The sequence below is a fragment of the Pelodiscus sinensis genome, chromosome 1, assembly GCF_052426305.1.
Source record: "Pelodiscus sinensis isolate ZL-2025 chromosome 1, ASM5242630v1, whole genome shotgun sequence".
In the NCBI taxonomy this organism is placed as follows: domain Eukaryota; kingdom Metazoa; phylum Chordata; order Testudines; family Trionychidae; genus Pelodiscus; species Pelodiscus sinensis.
This window is the reverse complement of record NC_143052.1, coordinates 81035303-81051082: the sequence shown is the minus strand read 5'-3', so window position 1 is coordinate 81051082 and position 15780 is coordinate 81035303. Positions and strand designations below refer to the sequence as shown.

General features: G+C 43.8%; 1 long non-coding RNA gene across 1 annotated transcript in view; it reads right to left on the bottom strand.

Annotated features, from left to right (window-relative positions):
- LOC142830144 (uncharacterized) overlaps positions 1–15780 on the bottom strand; it is a 105427-nt gene that overhangs the window by 25797 nt on the left and 63850 nt on the right. The gene's annotated exons all lie outside the window — the stretch shown is intronic.

Genomic DNA, 15780 nt, shown 5'->3' with positions numbered 1-15780 from the left:
TGCAAATTAGGTACACGATATTTAAATCCCTGCCTCATTTGCAATGTTGACCTGCCTAATCTGCATCCCTCTGCTGACAGGGGGATGCAGTCCAGACATACCCATAGATCAATCTGAGTGTGCCTCTAGGTAGGAGTAGGAGGGAAGATGCCGGCTGCTTCCTGGGAGTTGCTTGAGGTAAGTGCTGTTCAGAGCCCTAACCCTATTCCTGGCCTCCAACTTCCTGCCACAGCCCTGATCCCTCTCCTGCTCCCTGAACCTCTCAGTCCCAGCCCAAAGCACCCTCCTGTACCCCAAGCCTCGCAACACCAGCCCACCCCAGAGCCTGCATGCCACACATGAGCCTTATCCCCCGGCATGGACCCAAACTTATGCTCCACCCTGATTTCCTTCCTGTTCTGTAAATCCCTTGGGTTCTAGCTCTACCTGAGACCATGTAACCCATGCACCTAATAGGAAGTTATCTCTTTAAGAGACCCCTGCGGGGGAGGTAGAAGTGAGTTGAGTGGTACTGTTGCTGGGGGCATTTAGCACTCCACACCCAGAAGTTTCTGGAGTTGGGTGTGGTAGTTTGGGGTCAGACTTCATGAGAAAGCAGGCAGGATAGATGCTTTTCTAACACCTGTGTGAGCTGGGAGAAGCTGAGCAAGGAGCAGAGAGCAGATTGTTGTCTCTCAGGGTATGTCTACACTACAAAGTTAGTTCGAACTAACGGACGTTAGTTCGAACTAACTTTAATAGGTGCTACACTAGCGCTCCGCTAGTTCGAATTTGAATCGAACTAGCGGAGCGCTTAGTTCGAACTAGGTAAACCTCATTTTACGAGGACTAACGCCTAGTTCGAACTAGCTAGTTCGAACTAAGGGCTGTGTAGCCCTTTAGTTCGAACTAGTGGGAGGCTAGCCCTCCCCAGGTTTCCCTGGTGGCCACTCTGGCCAACACCAGGGAAACTCTATGCCCCCCTCCCGGCCCCGGACCCGTTAAAGGGGCACGGGCTGGCTACGGTGCCCGTGCCAGGTGCAAGCCTGCCAGCACCCAGCTAGCAGACCTTGCACCTGGCACGGCACAGAGCCACCCACCCGATGCCCCCCAGCCCACCCCCTCTTCCCGGGACCAGGCTGGCGGCTCCCGGGAGCTTCCCCTGGACTGCAAGAGGCGGGCACCTTCCTGGGCTAGTGCGGACATAGTGGACCTTGTCCACGATCTCCGCACTAGGCACAGGAAAGTGGCCGTCTAGGGCAGGAGAGCTGCCAGCCTGGCCACCCAGGACCAGGTGTGCATGAAAATCAAGGGGGTCCACTGAGACCCCCGACACTGAGCCCTGAGCTTACAATGGCCGTCCTGGGTCAGACCAAAGGTCCATCTAGCCCAGTAGCCTGTCTGCCAACAGCGGCCAACCCTAGGGACCCTGGAGGGGATGGACCGAAGACAGTGACCAAGCCATTTGTCTCGTGCCATCCCTCTCCAGTCTTCCACAAACTTTGGGCAGGGACTCCACTCCTACCCTCTGGCTAATAGGACTCCATGGACCCAACCTCCATCACTTTATCTCACTTCCCTTTAAACTCTGTTCTAGTTGTAGCCTTCACAGCCTCCTGCAGCAAGGAGTTCCACAGGTTAACTATTTGCTTTGTCAAGAAGAACAACTTTCTCTTACTAGTTTCAAGCCTGCTATCCATTCCTTTCCTTTGGTGTCCTCTAGTCCTTCTTGATGGGAACTCAGGAAGAACTTTTCTGAATGCACCCTCTCCACCCAACCCCTGCTTTTAGAGACCTCTATCCTGTCCCCCCTCCGTCTCCTCTTTTCTAAGCTGAACAGTCCCAGTCTCTGTAGCCTTTCTTCATCTGGGACCTGTTCCCAACCCCTGATCATGTTAGTTGCCCTCCCCTCTCCCAGCCTTTCTCTTCCCCTCTCCCACCTCCTTTTCCCAGTCTCCCCCAGTTTTGTTCAATAAAGACAGAGTCAATGTTGGAAGAAACGTTATCTTTATTTTGTACATCAATAAGAAGGGGGGCTAGGGAAGGGTAAGTGGAAGGAGGTGAGGGAGGAATGGGGTACGTGCCCCCGATGGGGAGGACTGGGCTGGCTCTGCGGGCTTCTGGGGGTGGAAGCTCTCCTGCAGCCCCCCAATTGCCCCCTCTCCCCAGATGGCAGCCTGCGGCAAGTGCAGCCGGGCTGATGGCCGAGTGGTGTGATGTGCCCAGTGTGGGCACTCAGGGCACTCCAAGCCAGAACTTCTTTGCAAGAGGGGCACCCCTTAGAACTGTGTGTCCGGGGTGGGGGTCGGGACCCTTTAAGCGCAGCCCTCGGCTAGCCTGAGACAGCATCTCCACGCTCTAAGTCCTCCTCTGATGCCCTGCCGGCACTGCTTCCGGCCATCCTTAAGCCCTGTTCAGAGTCCACTCAATGTGGACTTACTAGTTCGAACTAGCAAAACGCTAGTTCGAACTAGTTTTTAGTTCTAGATGCGTTAGTTCGAACTAGCTTAGTTCGAATTAACTAATTCGAACTAAGTTAGTTCGAACTAGCGCTGTAGTGTAGACGTACCCTCATTCTGCAGTAGGTAGAGATGTTGTTAACCCTCTACTAGGGATCATGGGCAATGCTACTTAGAGGTAGGAGAACCTGGGAGGAAAAATCCCTTCTTCTGTGTTAATTGTCTGCTTTAAATGATGTTTTGATTTTAGCCAAACTGTTTTAGTTCACTTTCTCAGTCAAAGGGATTCTTCAGTTCCTCTGAAAATGTGGCAATGGGGAAAGAGTCCTTTCTACTTCATTATTCTTTGTTTTTGTATTTTCTTGTAACAGAGTCTGTTCACTTGTGAGTTAACTGACCTGTTAATCAGTAAGCTGGCTGCCTAGCAGTGATCCACAGCAGAGGAAGAGTCTGCCTGGACTCCAAGGGCATGTCTAGACTACATTCTATTTTCAAAAGAGGATATGCAAATTCCGTGGGATCGCTTTTTTGAAAGCGAGTCTTCCGAAAGTGAAAGTAGTCTGGACATGTTTTTTTTGGAAAAAAACCCCTTTTTTGAAAAACTGTGTAAGCCTCCTTTTTCTTAGCAAGAGTGGTTTTTTTGAAAAAGAATTTTTTTTCGGCGGGAATTTGCATATCCTCTTTTGAAAATAGAACGTAGTCTAGATGTGCCCCAACTGAGGATTTCCTACAAGCAAATTGAGAGATGATTCAGACTCAGCATATGGTGCAGATTTTATGATCAGAAGCACAAACTGAGACTTTGCTGAACTAAATCTAAGCTTTTGGGATCTCTCAGTTTTTTTCTTACTGTGTTTGTGTGGACTGAACTGTTCAAATTTTACTTTTAGTTTTCTCTTTACTTACGTTTCTTGTAGCTGTGGACATTTTCTGTGGGTTATAAAATAGCTGTATTATGTTGCAAGAATTAGATTATTTGTTTCTTCATAAGATTTTATAAAGTTATTTAATTACATTCATTTCTTTAGTTTCTTTTGGGACTTGAATGTAGGGAGGCTGACACTGGGAAATCCTTGCTGAAATTCCTAACAGACTGAACTCTGGGTTTCCAGTACTTCTATGAGAGTGGGGTTTTTTTTTAGATACTGGAGAAGGGCAGTGAAGTCAAGAATCTTAGAATCCTAGGGCTGGAAGAGACCTCAGGAGGTCATCGAGTCCATCCCCCTGCCCAAAGAAGGACCAATCCCAACTAAGTCATCCCAGCCAGGGGGTTGTCAAGCCAAGACTTAAAAACCTCTAGGGATGGAGATTCCACCACCTCCCTAGGTAACCCATTCCAGTGCTTCACCGTCCTCCTAGTGAAATAGTTTTTCTTAATATCCAACCTAGACCTCCCCCACTGTAACTTGAGACCATTGCTCCTTGTTCTGCCGTCTGTCACTACTGAGAACAGCCTCTCTCCAGACTCTTTGGAACCTCCCTTCAGGAAGTTGAAGGCTGCTATCAAATCCCCCCTCACTCTTCTCTTCTGCAGACTAAATAAGACCAGATCCCACAGCCTCTCCTTGTAGGTCAAGTGCTCCAGCCCCCTAATCATTTTGGTTGCCCTCCACTGGACCCTCTCCACTGCGTCCATATCCTTTCTGTAGTGGGGGGCTCAGAATTGGATGCAATATTCCAGATGTGGCCTCACTAGTGCTGAATAAAGGGGAGTAATCACTTCTCTGGATCTGCTGGCAATGCTCCTCCTAATGCACCCTAATATGCCATTAGCCTTCTTGGATATGAAGGCACACTGTTGACTTATATCCAGCTTCTCATCCACTGTAACCTCCAGTTCCTTTTCTGCTGAACTGCTATCTAGCCATTCGGTCCTCAGCCTGTAACAATGCTTGAGATTCTTCTGTCCCAAGTGCGGGACTCTACACTTGTCCTTGTTGAACCTCATCAGATTTCTTTTGTCCCAATCCTCTAATCTGTCTGGGTCACTCTGAACCCGATCCCTGTCCTCCAATGTATCTACTTCTCCCCCTAACTTAGTGTCATCCGAAAACTTGCTGAGAGGGCAATGCAGCTCCACATCTGGGTCATTAATGAAGATGTTGAATAAAACCAACCCTAGAACCGATCCTTGGGACACGCCACTTGAAACCGACCACCAACCAGACATTGAGCCATTGATCACTACTGGTTGGGCCTGACAATCTAGCCAGCTTTCTATCCATCTTACAGTCCATTTATCCAATCCATACTTCCTTAACTTGCTAGCAAGAATATTGTGGGAGACCGTATCAAAAGCCCACCCAAGGTTACAACTGCACCCCCAGCAGGAGCCCTAACCCTTCCCCCACATCCTAACCTCTTGCTACAGCCCTGATCCCCCTCATGTCCTCTGAATCCCTCAGTCCCACCCAAGACCATCCTCCTGTTCCCCAAACCCCTCATCCCCAACCCCACCCCAGAGCCTGCAACCTCACCCAAAGTCCTCACATTTCCTGCACCTTAACTCCCTGCCTCAGTCCTGATCTTCCTCCCATCTCCCAAACCCCCACAGTCTCAGCCTGCAGCACCCTCCTGTACCCCAAAGCCCTCAGCTCCATCCCTGAGCCCAACCCCCATCGGAGGTCTCACTCCCTCCACCACCTCAGGCCTCTGAGCCAGCCTAGTGAAAATGAGTGAGTGAGGATGAGGAGGGAGATCTTGTGATTGGGGTGCGGGGTGGAAGGAGAGGGATCAGGGCAGGGGTGGGATGGGTGAGGGTGTTTGTTTTTTCAAGTAGAAAGCTGGCCACCCACCCTTGTACAGTCTGAATTAATCCCAGTAGCTATGGAACTGATTAATTTCTTCTGAGCACTCAACAACTTGGAGTGAATTTTAATTTCAATGACTAAAAATGACTGCAAAGAAATGATTCCTTGTGAGTGCTTGCAGGAATCAGAGTGAATGAGAATTCAAACCATGTATGCTTAGTAATGATGCAGGTGTGAATTAATAACCACTCTGTTGTTCACTGGCCTTTATTCTGTGGTGGTGATTTCATAAAATGCCTAGTAATTAACATTGGCAAAGACACAGATTTATATGATGAGCTTTATTTTATTTCAAAGGAAAATTATTATACCTTTTAGCACAATATTAAAGTATAGTACTCAATCTACCAATAGCTGTTTTGATTAACAATAATAAGGGGAGTTATATTTAAAGACATTGAATTAATCTGTGGCTTATTGAAGCAAGATGGCTTTATATTACAGTGGATTTCATCCAAAAAGTTTATACTATATAAATACATCAGTTTGTTTACAGAATTTACACTGAATCCAGTGTTCCCTGTAAGCTGAGTGCGTGGGCAGTTGCCCAGGAGAGATTCAGATGCTGCTCAGCTGATTAGCAGAGAGCCCACAGCCTCCCACAACCAGCAACCCATGTTTCTATGGGTGGTGTACATGCCTTGATGCACATAACAAAATTTATCCAGCACACGGACGGAAAAAATTAGAGGGAACCTTGACTGAGTCCTCTTCACATATAACTGAGAAACATCCTACATGCAGCTTCTTTGTTGAAAGGCAGAAGTTGTTTAACAGCCTTAATTCTGCAGCCGTTTAAGAAGGCGAGTGATGAGTATTGTACTCAATTGAAATGACAGGATGAATTTGGCTACATATTGCCAAAGTGAGACGTTGGGCCAAGACAGCAAGTGTAACACCCTGCTCTTACAGAGAAATACCTTAGATGAGCAAAGAAGATGCTACTAAATATGAAGCATAGTCTTTTCTTCTCTAACTTTGAGTTCTTCCTTCATTATATTAAAATTCAAGCAAGAGAAAAATTTGTAATCATACTATGCAGGAAAAGAGACACATTTAATCTTCTCTCACAGCATAAAACTAGTCCTCCTCCTGCAAGTTGCTGATTATGGGCAGTTTTCTCTCAGCTAGTGGCTAGATTAGACCCACCCTGGGGATGCTGACTGAGCCTCTGTATCCTATACAACTACACTCTTCCCAGTTATGAGGATTAAAACATACTGTATATATTTGGATTCCACCATGTGTGGAACTGACTATGAAAGTAAATTGTTGTAAACTCTACTCTTTTATACAGCATGAATGAAAGAACCCATTCTGTGCCATGGAATGAGAGGGTTTCTGATATACCAGAATTCTGATAAGCAATGATGGGAAAGCACGCTTTTAATAGACCACCTTTTTTGCCCTATATTTGTTAAATTTAATTACTTGTTACAGTCTGGTGATGGTAGTTTGGTATTAAGGGAAATCATTTCCTCTCTACTTTAGTGTTTTATGAAACACTGTGTGAGCTAACACCATATTCCTCTTCACTAAATGCATGTTCAAACTGCACACAAGTAGATGGGCAGGATTAATAATTCAAAGCCACGTTAGTGAGAGAGCATAATAGTTGCCTTTCTGTGTGGGACTCTGCCCTAAGGAATTGGCATAGGATCCTCACTCACTTGGACCTCACATTAATGTTTTTCAATACCCTATTTTCATCTGCACGGTTGTTTTACCTACATCTACAAACTGCAATTTCCCTCCTACCCCCAAAAACCGAAAGCAATGGAAAAAGGCTTTCTTCAGACTTTGAAAGAAGCAAAGAAATAATCATCTCTCAGAGAGTGACCAGATATGGAAAATGTCAGCCCAAAAGGAGAACACTTACAAGAACTGTGAGTGAAAATAGAGTTAAAGTGTTATGATTCCTGTTTAGCATTGTCAGGCAGAATATAGGTTGGAGCTCCCTGGTAGAATATAGGTTGGAACTCCCTGGTCCAGCACCCTTGGGATCTGATTGGTCCTGAAGGAGGGAGTTTGCTGGACCATGGAAGGCTGGCCCCTCTGCTGACAGACTCTGGGCTCTTTTGGGGTCTGTCATTTTATCACTAGCTGCCCACAGCCAGAGCTCAGCTGCTTGGTCCAGGAATTTTCTGGTCCAGCAACATCTATGGTCCTGCCAGACCACAGAGTCCTGAATCAGAGAGGTTCAACCTGTACTACATTTTTTTGCATTGCATTTTGCCATTTCTGGTTTGGGTTGGATGTATTAGTCACAAAGGCCATAGGAAAAGGTCCTCAGAGCCTGGGCAGAAGATTTTAAGCAGCTATCAAGATAGGAAGTAATTTTAGACAGAGGGGTGGTTAATAAAGTGTTGGTGATACTTTGTATGTATTTATTTTTAGTTCTTGCAATTTGGGGCATTCCAAAGAGATAAAGCATCTATCTGATTCATAATATATTTAAAAATGAGACAGCATCTCTCTCCAAAGAGTATTGCTTGAGTATCTAGTGTTTAGCATTTAAATCTGGATCTGTTTGGATTTCAAACAATTCCTGTGTTCTGAACATGGGCTTTGTTTGAACTAATCTCTATTTTTAGCTTAAAATTTTCCTAGTTTGGTCTAAGACTTTTAAAATAAATATTTAATTAATAAAATTTAGTACAGTTAACTCCTTGAGAATCTTCAGGGGGTTGCTGAATTAGTCTGTACAGGAAAACTGAAAAAACAGCAAATGGTCTGGTAGCACTTTATAGACTAACAAAATATGTAGCTGGTATCATGAGCTTTCGTGAACACAACCCACTTCTTCAGATGATCGGAGTGTTAGATGTCTAGGACCAAAATAAACAGAGGAGATGAGAATGGGGGGAGGGTGGAAGAAGGGAAAAATGGGAGCGGGGGGGGGGGAAGACAAGGCAGTGGGCAAAAAATATATCAAGGGAAAGCCGAATCTATAAGCACCTAAAGACTAGATAGTCAAAGGGGGAAGATAAGAACCATTAATTAGCAAATAACAAAGAGTCAGGAAACACTTAAAGACTGATGAAACATCTAGATGGTATCGTGAGATTCTTCAAAGTCAAAGAACCACTGTGCAGGACTATGTAGCACTTTAAAGACTAACAAGATGTTTTATTAGATGATGAGCTTTCGTGGGCCAGACCCACTTCCTCAGATCAAATAGTGGAAGAAAATAGTCACAACCATATATACCAAAGGATACAATTAAAAAAATGAACACATATGAAAAGGACTAACACGGCTACATTTCTATTACTAAAGAACCACTGTCACCCTCATTGTTTGATAGGTAGGTAATGACCTAACCATCCAGTATCTTTGTTTAATCCAGAGGTGTGAGAATTGAACTTGCCAATGAGCTGAAGCTCCAGTCCTCTGTGTATTTGACTCCTGTAACACTGCTCTACAGCCAAAATGCTTCTGAAATAAATGTAGTCAAACTTTACTAATTCTGGGTCACTGAGAACAAAAATGATGCTTACAATTGTTGATTGGCTCTAGTTTTCAAGATATGCTATTGGGTCAGTATATACGACCCTTGACTTGCGAATGGTGGAGGATAAGTGAGTTATAAAGGGAAGGGATCTCAATTTAAACCAGAAATGACTAAAATACATCTTTGACTGGATCTATGAATAAATCTATGACTGGGTTTGGACAGTACTCGCTTTTTAGGCAAAACAATGAATGATGCAGTCTGAAGCACCATACATGATATGAATTGCATCATGTTATTCCTAGAAGTCATGGATGATGCAATCATAACAAAGCTTATATCACTCTGCTGAACAAATTGCCCTATATCAGCTCTAGAAATCATACAGTGTCGTGCTCTCTTATTTGTCAGTGTTTGATTTTGCAAAGGGACACATTTCTGTTTAGCCAAAGTGAGCAGAGATGCCTCGAACTTGTGTGAACAGTGCAGATAACTTCTGCTATGTTTGTGGTGAAGTGACTTTTGCATCACAAAAGCGCAGTATAACCACTATGGTTAAGAAAGCCTATCACCTTTATTTTGGCTGCAAAATTGGAGATCAGGACAAGAGGTGGGCCCCACACATATGCTGCAACACTTGTGCAACAAATCTTCGCAGGTGGTTGAACAGGAAAAGGAAATCTATGCCTTTTGCAGTGCCAATGATTTGGAGAGAGCCAACAGATCATACCACCATTGTTACTTCTGCATGGTGCCTCCAGTGGGGAAAGGTGTGTCAAAGAAGAAAAAGTGGACTGTGCATTATCCAAACATTCCATCAGCTATACATCCAGTACCCTACGGAGAAGGACTGCCGGTTCCTGATGCACCAGAACCATTCTCACTTGAGTCAGACGAGGAAGAGGAAGAGGATGAAACTTCTGGTTCTGAACCATCAATGTCACAGGACCCACATTTTCTCCCATCCTCCTCCTCTGAACCACACCTCATAACATAAGGTGAACTATTGGTTTGTAACAAAACAGCCACTTGAAGATCTGTTAATGCTTGCCCAGGGAGATTAAAGTGTGCCCCCACAGGCTTGTGTATGTTCCTTTTATGGATATCTGATTTGTGTCCATTAATTCTTTCAAGTAGGGACTGTCCAGTTTGTCCAATATATACTGCAGTGAGGCATAGCTGGCATTTGATAGCATAGATTAAATTACTGGATGTGCAATTGAATGAGCCTCTGATTTGGTGGCTTATGTGGTTGACTCCAGTAATGAGTTCACTTGTATAGATATGTGGGCAGAGTTGGCACGGTGTTTGATTGCAGGGATGGGTTCCTGGATGTTTATGATGTAGCTGTGTAGCATGGTTATTGGAAAGAATATGTTTCAGGTTGGGCGGTTGTCTGTAAGCGAGCATAGGCCTTTCTCCCAAGGCCTCTGACAGTGAGGGATCATTTTCCAAGATAGGTTGTAGATTGTGGATAATGTGTTGGAGAGGTTTGAGTTGTGGACTATGGGTGATGACAGGTAGAATTCTGTTGTTTTCACTTTTGAGTCTGTCTTGGAGTAGTTCGTGTCCGGGTACTTTTTTGGTTCTGTCAATTTGTTTTTTCACTTCTCCAGGTGGGTATTTCAGTTTTAGGAATGCTCTGCAAAGATCGGGTAGGTGTTTGTCTCTGTCTGTGGGATCGGAGCAAATCCAGTTGTATCTTAGGGCTTGGCTGTATACAATAGATTGAAAAATATGTCTGGGATGGGAGCTGGAGGCATGAAGATAAGTGTAGTGGAGAATTGATGAGTTTAAATGCACAAAAGTTATCAGTCTTTTTTGTTTTGCATTAACTGCTAGAAATATCTGTTGTTGAGGATGAAATACTCAGAACATGCCATGAACATTGTCACATTTCAAATATCATTGAATTTTTAATTCGTTATTAATTAAAGCACATGATTGTTTCTTTGCTATTTGTGTCACTAAGTTTACACAAATGACAAGGAACTTGCTCTTTTTGAATTTATGCTCAAAATTGCATAAAGACAGTGTATGAGTCTTGCTGAAGTATCACATAGTGTGGAGTGATGCTCTCCAGAAAGTTGGGAAATAGATTATATATTTCCTTTTGTGTGTGTTTCTAATGCTATAAAGCAGTACTATATACTTAGCTTCATGTATTTCTTCACCATGTGTTTTTGGTTACTAGTTTTATACTCAGACACCCACATGCAGTAGTCAGATTAGTTATTTAAATATTCCTTCCCAGAAAAATCCTCCTATGTTTTTGTTTTCCAGGAAATTATCCAGTCTTAATCCCCTTGGGGAGTCCAAGCACCCATGCCCTGAGATGCAGCCTTCTCATTTATTGTGACTTTTTAAAATTAAATAATAAAACTTGTTGACTTTTTCTGTACCTGTTGCATGATTTTTGTCTTTTAAAAACATTCTGTGACAAATCTGAAGCCTTAGTAGCTCAGTAAATTCGTATTGTAGTATTGTTGTACCCAAAATCTGCAGTCATCTGCCAGGACCTCACTGTCTTAGACCAGTGGTGGGCAACCTGTGGCCCGTGAACTGTATGTGGCTGGTTAGGTAAGCTACCTACAGCCTGCACCGCTTCCCAAAGTTCCCATTGGTCAGGAACAATGAACCACAGACAATGGGAAATGCAGGTGGCCATACCCATGGATGCAAAATAAACAGCCTGTCTGGCAGCCTGCCAGCAGTTTATCCTGACAAGCCGTGTGTGGTCTGCATGCCACATGTTGCCCACCATTGTTTTAGATATTTAACAAACATGGAAAAATATGTCCTTCTGCCTTTTTGTCATTGCCCCAATGTCAAAATAAAACTAAACCCCGCCAAATAATATAGAGAATATACATTTTAAAAAGCTGATCTAAATGTTCTTAGGCTAAAATGATAATAAATGTATATTACCGTATCCCCACAAACTTCTGAGTTCTTTCAAATTATGTCTGAAATAGAAAAAGCCATTGCTGGCACTTAATTCAATGAGCCTTGAAAAATAAGTTGTGGTTTTACCTATTCTGTTGTAATTTAATGGCCTAAATGTAGCCACTCACATCTTTCCTGAATCTACCCTGTCATTTTAGATACAAAATGGTATATTTCAATAATTTCCTGTATATGATTCTTATGGAATCCTTTCACTGACCGATTTTTTCCCTTCACTTTTCTTCTAACAGGTTAAGCCCTGTCATTCTCCTTTAGCTATTCTCATTCAGTAATCATTACAAGAAACAGTATAAGGGTGGCAGCATCAGAACATAAGACTGGCCATACTGGATAAGATCAAAGGTCCATTTAGCTCAGTATCCTGTCTTGTGACAGCAGCCAAAAACAGTTGTCCCAGAGAGAATGAACAGAACAGGTAATCATCAAGAGATACATCCCCTGTTGACCAATTCCCAGCTTCTGGCAAACAAGAGACTAGGAACAGTATCCCTGCACGTCTTGGTTAACAGCCATTGGTAGGTCAATCTTCTATTAACTTATCTAGCTCTTTTTGGAACCCTGCTATAGTCTTAGCCTTCACACTATCCTCTAGCAAAGAGTTCCACAGGTTGACTCTATATTGTGGGGAAAATACTTCCATTTGTTTGATTAAACCCGCTGCCTGTTAATTTCATATAGTGAGTCCTAGTTCTTGTGTTATGAAAAAGAGAAAATAACACTTCCTTATTTACTTTCCCTACACAAGTCATGATTTTATATATCTGTATCATATGCCTCCTTTCATCATCTCTTTTTTAAGCTTTAAAGTACAAGTCTTATTTAATCTCTCTTCATGAATCATGAACCACACCCCAAACATTTTGTTGCCCTTTTATGAACTTTTTCCAATTCCAATATACTTTTTTTTAGATAATTTTGAACAGGATTTTGGAAAGTGGTCAAGGGCCAAACTCTTCAATGATATTAATGGAGTTGGGTCTGGGGTGGAGTTTGGGTGCAGAAAGGAGCTTGGCGTAAGGGAATGGAGTTGCAGGAGGGAGTGTGAGGTCTGGGAGGGAGTTTGCGTGAAAGAGGGTATGTCTACACTACCCCCCTAGTTCGAAATAGGGGGGGTAATGTAGTCATACGGAGTTGCAAATGAAGCCCGAGATTTGAATTTCCCGGGCTTCATTTGCATAAAGCCGGACGGCACCATTTTTAAATGCCGGCTAGGTCGGACCCCGGCCAGTTCGAACTAGGGGGGTAGTGTAGACATACCCAGAGGGAGTTGTGACCTGGGGCACTGGACTAAGGTACAGGAGGGAGTACAGGGCTTTGGGTTGTGACCTGTGGCAGGTGGGGGTTGTGATCTTGGGCAGGGCATTGGTGGGCAGGATCTGGGAGGGTCAGAGGGTTTGGGTATGTGGGGTAGTGGGACAGGAGTGAGAGGCAGAGGGTTGGGGGGGGGGGAATGACTGGGGTGCCAGAGGCAGTCTCTGGATGGGAGACTTATCAGGGTGACTCCCAGAAAGCAGCCCAGCATGTTTCTCGGGCAGGCTACCTGCCTGCCCCGCCCCCACACTGACCACAGGGGCCATGTGTGTTATGAATAAGAGCCTGAGGGGAGGAGGGAGTAGTTCTTCAAACAGGCAGCTCCCATTGGCTAGAAACTGGCCAATAGGATTGTGCTGGGGCGGGGGCAGTGCATAAACCCTTTCCCTCCTGCCCCGGCCTCATAGCTGTTAAAGAGAAATGGCCGTTGCAGCCACTTTTCTGAGTGGCATCCAAGGGAGGGGGCAGAAAGGGGCAAGCAGGGAGCCTGCGTGAGGCTCCCTGCTGTGTCTGTGGGCCAGATCCAGAGACTTGGCAGTATGGATCCAATCCACAGGCCATATTTTGCCCAGCCCTGAGATAGGGTGACCACATCTGTGTGCAGTAAGATGTAGGCAAACTGTGATTTATATAGAAGCAATATGATATTTTCTATCTTATGTATCCCTTCCTTAATGATTCCCAACATTCTGTTTGTTTTTTTGGCCAATGCTGCACATTGAAAGGATGTTTTCAGAGAATTGGCAATGACTTCCAGATCTTTTTCTTGAATGGTAACAGCAAATTTAGACCCTATCATTTTATAGGGGTGGCTGGGATTATGTTTTCCAATGTACATTATTTTGCTTTTATCAACATTACATTTTATCTCCCATTTATTTGCCAAGTTATCCAGTTTTGTGAGGAACTGTTGTAACTCTTTGTAATCTACTTGGGACTTAATTATCTTGACAAGTTTTGTATCGTCTGCAAAATTTGCCACCTTACTGTTCACCCCCTTTCTCCAGATCATTTATGAATATGTTGAATAGAATTGGTCCCAGTACAGATCCCCTGTGGGACAGCACTAGTCACCTCTTGTCATTCTGAAATCTGACCATTTTTTCCTTCTCTTTGTTTCCTCTTTTTTTAGCCAGCTATCAATCCAAACAAGGATCTTCCATCACCCTATGGCAACTTTGCTTAAGAACCTTTGGTAAGGGATCTTGTCAAAGGTTTTTTTTGGAAATCTAAGTACACTACATCCACCGAATCTCCCTGTTCATATGCTTGTCCCCCTTGTCCACATCCTCAAGAATTCTAGTAGATTGGAGAAGCATGGTTTTCATTTAGAAAGAGTTCCATGTTGACTCTTCACCAACAAATTATATTCATCTATGTGTCTGATAATTTTGTTCTTTACTATAGTTTCGGCAAGTTTCCCTAGTAGTCAAGACAGGCTTACTGGCCTGCAATTGTCAAGATTGCCTCTGAAGCCCTTTTTAAAAATTGGCATCACATTATTCACCTCCAGCTATTTGATACAGAAGCTGATTTAAAGGATAGGTTACAAACTACAGCTAGTAATTCCACAATCTCATATATGAGTTACTTTTGAACTCTTGGGAGAATGCCATCTGCTCCTCATGACTCATTACTGTTCAGTTTATCAGTTTGTTCCAAAACCTCTTCTAATGACACCTCAGTCTGTGACAATTCCTCAGATTTGCCTCCTAAAAAGAATGACTCAAGTTTGGGAATATCCTCTATGCCCTTAGCCATGAAAAGTAATTCAAAGAATTAATTTAGTTTATACACAATGGCTGTGTCTACATTGGCACCCTTTTCCAGAAAAGGGATGCTAATGAGGCAAGTCGGAATTGCAAATGCCGCGGGGGATTTAAATATCCCCCGCGGCATTTGCATAAACATGGCTGCTGCTTTTTTCCGGCTCGGGGCTTTGCCGGAGAAAAGTGCCAGTCTAGATGGGATCTTTCGGAAAATAAAGCCTTTTCCGGAAGATCCCTTATTCCTGATTTTAATGCATCAGACACTAAATTTAGTAAGCTTTGTCCAACCTCTATAGTACGGGAACTTGGAACAAATTTCACAGCTAGGGTGTGTCTAGACTACAGGGTTTTGTTGTCAAAAATGGATTTTTGTTGACAAAACTGTACCTGCGTTTACACTACCGCCGAGTTCTGTCTATAGTAAGTCGACAGAATGCAGCAGTTTTGTCGACGGCAGTAATCCTCATTCTATGAGGAATAACGCCTTTTTTCGACAGAGTTATGTGGTGCTATTGCATCCACACTGTGCTTTTTCAAAAGAAAGCGTCTAGACTCTCTTTCGAAAAAGCGGCTTGCTTTGTCGACAGAACTGGCTGTAGTCTAGATGTACCCCTAGCTACCAGCCCCTTCCTGTATAAATAATTCTGGGTGATATTAGCTCATTTGATGGTACCTGTAATGGCATCAGGTGTGGGTGGGTGGGGGATTCTTCTGTCAGTCAAATTCCAAACCATTCAGGGCTTTCATCAACACCAGCAATTTAAACACCAGCTGGAAGGGATATCAGAATTCCATTTAAATGGAGAGTGATGGCAGGAGGAAATGAAAACTGGAGCTCAGGAAAAAAATTAAAACCTAACTGCTAACAAGCTACATGCAACATTCAAATTCTGTCACTATAACAAATGGTCATACCAGGATCTGGGCACAGGCTCAGAAAATATAACAATGGCCAGATTGTCCCTGTCCCCTCTCACTGAGATTTGCATACAGGGGGATCTCCATGTACTGATTGCCCTTTCCACATTACT